Genomic DNA, 5660 nt, shown 5'->3' with positions numbered 1-5660 from the left:
TTCTAGTATCATCCTCGTCAAGCCTTCAATGAGATTTCATGGTAAGATGTGTTCTTTATGGAGTTGCGTTGTTTTGTTTGCTTAGACTTCTGTCTTTGGTAGTGCAGATAGTTAGAGATGGTGATATTGCTGGTCGTGGATGCGGTCATGGTCGTGGTAGGGGTAGAGACCAAATTTCCAGTGAGACCATGGATCAGAGTATAACGGATGAAGGCGTCGGAGAGTCGCAGGCGTTTCAAGAGGGGTTAGGGGGTGGGGCTGGTAGTGGTACCGCTGGGGTCGTTGGAGCCGCTGGAACCGGTGTGGGCGATGTTGGTGCCAGGATGGCTGGTGGTGATGAGCTTTCAAAAGTGAGGGTCGCAGCAGGTGGAGCCCCGTCTTCCAGAATTGTTGATGTAGCTGTTGGAGCTTTTGCCTGGAGAAGTTCCGATGCAAGCTCCGATTGTGCCACCTGTGGTGGCGGAGGTGCAGCAGCCGGTGGCTGCAGATGCAAGAGATCATTCTCAGTACATTTGTATGCTGGAGGAGATGCGTAGGATTGGTATGGTTCAGTTCTCTGGTGGTACCAAGCCTAATGTGGCTGATGCGTGGAGGATGTGGCTAGAACGCAACTTCCAGTCTCTCAGGTGTCCTGAAAAGTATCAGGTGGAAATTGGAGTCTATTACTTGGCAGATGACGCTCATGTGTGATAGCTCCGACTGCTGGATGAACGAACTTGAAGAGCAACCTATCATTTGGCTTCTAATAAGCCAAGAATCTCGCCAATGTGAGGTAGTCGATATCTAGCCATCTCGGCTCATAAACCACTCCCTTCAGGGGCACGTCACAAGCTACCAAAATTGGTGTGACCAAACCTCCTATGGAGATTTTGCCAGATCCTTCTTGCCTCTCAGTTTTCATGGCCCAGGATTTCAAATATAAGAACTGATCAAGCAAAACAAAGACCAAGCTGGTGTCCGCAATATCCCCTACTAGTGGTCTACCATCCCTAGCATTATCCAGGATTCTACACAAGGCTATGTCTAACAGTTGGAGCTCATGATCATTCACATTCCCAGTTTCCTTCCTAGCAAATAAAGTGCAGGCTAGGGACTTGTGAAAATACCTCAAGACAAGGCTCTTAATTTGAGCAGATTTGGAGCTTGTGGATTTGTAGGGAAGCTTATCTCCTATTGTCAGCCATAGGGATTTTATCTCTTCTTTTCTTACCTCCATGTTTCTCCATGACCAGCCTTGAAGCCATACAGCTCCTCATTCTCCTTGAAAGTGAGTCGGTATTCCTTTTTGCGCACGGAGAAGGTAATGAACCCGATCCCCCCATCGGGTAGCAGGGTCAGGTGGTCTTCGAAATAGTGTAACTGCATCATGGCATGGAAGTGGACCGTCTCCTCCTCGTAGGCCTCTAGGTTGGCTCGCAACATCTGGCTCAGGTGCCACTTGTCGAAAAGGAACTCGACGTCTCTAGCGATCCCCAACTGTTTCATCCTCTCGCGGTGGGAGTAGCGGGTCCCAACAAAGCTCATCTTTCGGAGGACCTTGGAGAGCTTGGCCGGAGTCTCCACCTCTCTTTGCTTCAGCCTCCTTGACGCCAACCGGGTGCGTTCTCTCTGCTCCTCTTCATTTTCAGGGCTCTCACCCTTGGTATCTTGATCTTCTTCTTCCGCCGCCTTCTCAGCTACCTTCTCAGCCTTTTCAGTAGCTGGTCTCTTCCCCGTTGCAACCGCGGTTCTGCTTCTCAACTGGGAGGTTTGGTTCTCCTCCGGTTCTCCTCCATCGATGTCTGAATCGACCTCCATCGGAGCAGTGACGGTTCTCTCAGACGTAGATAGGTCCCTACATCGAGGAGATCTTTGGATTGCACTCGCTATTGGACTTGGAGAGCGAACTCGGGTGTCTACACGATCAGGTGCTCGAGTGCCTCCTCGGGTGACGGATCGGGTGGAACATCGGTAGGGGATTGGAAACATCCACTCAGCAGTTGGGAATGTGAAACGTCTCCTCCTCCTCAGGAATTGCGAGCATCGACGCCGCCTTCTCCGGTTCTGGTAGTGGCAGAGGTCGACCTAGTTCCTTTCTTTTGGTATGTTTTGACTTTTGGTGCCTTAGGTGAATCCTTGAAAGGAGAAACAGAGACTAAGCCGAGATTAATAGGGTTAGTCCACCGAGATTGAAAAACTCGATTTCTAGGAAGAGAGAAGAAGTTTGGATGACAAAGAGTTTTAGGGTTTAGAGGAAACTTATGGATTTATGAAGTTGGGGAGTTGAGGCTCCTTAAATAGAGAGGGTCGGCTACTAGGGCTCCACCGAGAGTGGGCTAGGATTTTGTGGAATCTGGACTCCACTCGCCACCCGAGTAGAAACACGATCAGGCGCATCGGGTACATATTCGGATATAGCCTCGGGTTCTCCAAAATTTCCATTTTCCCTTTTTTCCTCCTTTTTATTATTATTATTATTATTATTATTTTATATATATATATATATTATAAAAACTTATAGAGACATAAAAATATTATAGAATCCAAATTAAACAAAATAAAATAAATAAAATTAAATGAAAAGAGATTAAAAGATACCATTGGGACTTCCTCCCAAGTGAGCTTGTTTTAAGTCACTAAGCTTGACTTTTATGCTCTTCAAGCAATGTTTTTGGGAGGGAGAGGTCTTGGAATCCTCCCCACTGTAGCAGACTGATTCAACGGATTATCCGGTTCTTGTCCTGGTTCCACAGCAAATGTAATATGAACTTCTTGGCGATGCTTGATTTCTCTTGGCTTTGTTTGGGTGGATAAAACTTAACCATCAATGGTTGGCCTTTTAATTCCTTTCTTGATGTCAAATTCCATTTTAAAGTACTCTCCATGCTCAATGCTGATCTGTCCTCTTTTCACATCTATCACTGCACCTACTGTTGCCAAGAATGGTCTTCCTAGGATTAGTGGATCTTCTGGTTCCTTATCCATGTCAAGGATCATAAAATCGGTAGGAACCTCCACTCTTCCGATCCTGAGAGGCAATTTTTCCAGGATACCAATTGGGTGCCTGATTGTCCTATCAGCTAGGACCAAATACATGCTACTTGGTTTAAAACTGCTGAAACCCATCTTGTTTGCAACTGAAAGTGGCATGATACTGACCGAAGCTCCCAAATCGCACAAGCAGTTGTTGAAGATCCGAAGGCCTATTGAACATGGCAAAGTGAAAGAGCCAGGATCCTCCAATTTCTCATTGATCCTTAGTTCATGGTCTAAACACACTCCACTCCTCAGGATCGCATTCCCAATTTCTTTAACAGCTTCCTTTACTTCAATCTCCAGCTGAGCTGTTTCTTTGACAATTTCCTCTCGAAGAGCGTGTGGTGGCAAGAGTTTAGGAGGTGAGGCTTTTTGTTTGGACATACGCTCTGCAAGCGCCTCTAATTTGATATCAAGAGCTGCTCTGAATCTTTCCTCTAATTCCCCTTCCTCAGCTGCAGGAATTTGAGGTTGATCTGTCATCTGAACGTCTACCCAATGGATCGTTCGATCACCATCGTCGGGTATGTCATCGGGTTCAGCCTCGAGTGGTGCATCGGTTAGTGATTCTCGAACCAGTGCTCGATCATCAACTCGATCAGTCTCATCGGGTTCATACTCGGATAAGTAATATTGGTGCTCATACATCCCACTGTGATCCATATCCTCCCCATCTTGAAAATAGCTGTCCTCAGTGAGGTAACCATCAACATCTTCAAGAAAGATTGCCTGGGCAGCAGTATAGTCCTTTGGGTTCTAAACAGCTTTACCTGGAAGCTGGCCTAGTTTTGGAGTTGGTTGTGCGTTGTGGTGGCCCTCTAGGTATCTCAACTTAGTATTAAGAGAATCGTACTTAGCATTGAGGTCATTGTATCTAGAGTCGATCTTGTTGCTCATCTCTGTGAATCGTTTGGCGTTGTCCATCGCTGTCGATGCATGACTTTGTATCATCTGCTGAATTAGTCCGCGTAGGTCAGCCTCTTGAGATTGGTTCTGTGATCCTTGCTGTGGTGGGAATCCAAGTGGTGCAATTAGTTGGTGGTAATTGCCATGGTACTGCTGCTTAGGAGCATAGCCTTGATTGTATTGGACAAAAGGTTTTTGCTGGCCCTGGTTACCTTGGACTGTGGACGTGTAGATTTGGTCTTGAGAATTAGCAACATTGGGGTTACGGTATGAGAGATTCGGGTTTGGTTTAAAGTTGTTGTACCCTTTATCGTAATCTCCTTGATTGTTGATGTAGTTCACATCCTCTAGCTGAGCATTCTCCCCATCTTGTTGCTGAAACTGATCTTTGTCTAAGATGGAATGGACATGTTGTTGTTGGTTGAGGAGTTTGTCCAATTTTTTGTTGAGGGCTTTCATATCTCGCTTGTACTTGGCATCATCCTCTCCAGAAGATCATATTGTGCGATCATACTCCTCATTGTAGTGCCCATCAGATTGAGCTAAGTTCTCCACTAGTTCCCAACTTTCATCAACGTCCTTGTTGAGAAAATTACCATTACTAGCGGTATCCGGAAACATCCTTATTTTAGGGATGACACCTCGGTAAAGTGTATTTAGCAATGAAGCATTGCTGAATCCATGATGCAGGCATCTGCTGGTGTATCTCTTGAAACATTCCCAAGCTTCACTGAACGTCTCATTGCTTTTCTGAACAAAGCTGGAGATGTCATTTTGCAGCCTTGCAGTTCTAGAGTTGGAGAAGAATTTGGCGAGGAACGCCTTTTTGCATGCTTCCCATGTGGTGATAAAATCCTTGGGAAGTGATTTCTCCCAAATGTGTGCTTTGTCACCCAATGAGAATGGGAAAAGCCGGAGTTTGAACCCATCTTCACTAACTCCATTGATCTTGATTAGGCTACAGAGCCTATCAAACTCATATAAATGATCCAATGGGTCCTCCATTGGCAGTCCGTGAAACTTATTGCTCTGAATCATCTGGATGAGACTACTCTTGATCTCAAAATTGTTGTTTTGAACAGCAGGTGGCACAATGCCATGTCTTTGAGTGTGAGTAGATGGAGCATCTCCTGCTCCTATGTTGTTCCTCTCTTGAGGAGCTGGTGGACCATTCTGATTATTCATGATTTCCTTAATTGTGGTTGGTTGCGGTTGCTGGACTTGGCGGAGTAACCTTGGATCGTGTTTGCATGCACAATCAGTTAACCGAGTGAGTACATGAAGGTCTACCCGATCCAGGTGATCGAGTGACGGGTCGGGTGGGTTCTTGAGTTGTACCTGAAATGCAAAACAAACAAACACGAAAGTATACAAGTCAGTTCTGAAACTATGGATAGAAAAGAACTTGATCTAGCAAGTGCTGAAATCTTAAACGTAGCAAACAAAATTCAACCAAATGGCAACGACACCAAATTGATAACAGGATTTTCATCCAGGGTATCAATTCCCTATGCAGTTGTAGTACAAAGGGTTATCAATCCAAATAGTTTTATGCTAGCAGATAAGATATGACCAGAACAATGCAAGTCAAGCCAAGCAATAGTGGGATTTTCCTAACAACCTAAAGTGGGCAAAAGTAAATAAAAGAACAAGAACCACATGACCTAAGTACTCGATGCAAGCGTTCGGGTACAGGATCGGATGGGGTAATTGGATCAAGAAGACAAGGATGAACAGCT

The 5660-nt window shown here is 45.4% G+C and overlaps 1 non-coding gene across 1 annotated transcript; it reads left to right on the top strand.

The window, feature by feature from the left end:
• The first annotated feature begins 4597 nt into the window (after positions 1-4597).
• On the top strand, positions 4598-4704 carry LOC147924350 (small nucleolar RNA R71). The gene has a single exon (XR_015587926.1). It is a non-coding gene; the product is annotated as a small nucleolar RNA R71 (small nucleolar RNA).
• The last annotated feature ends 956 nt before the right edge of the window (positions 4705-5660 follow it).

This window comes from Camelina sativa, chromosome 17 (genome assembly GCF_030686135.1).
Source record: "Camelina sativa cultivar CO46 ecotype springtype chromosome 17, ASM3068613v1".
Taxonomy (NCBI): Eukaryota; Viridiplantae; Streptophyta; class Magnoliopsida; order Brassicales; family Brassicaceae; genus Camelina; species Camelina sativa.
This window is presented reverse-complemented; position numbering and strand designations above follow the sequence as displayed.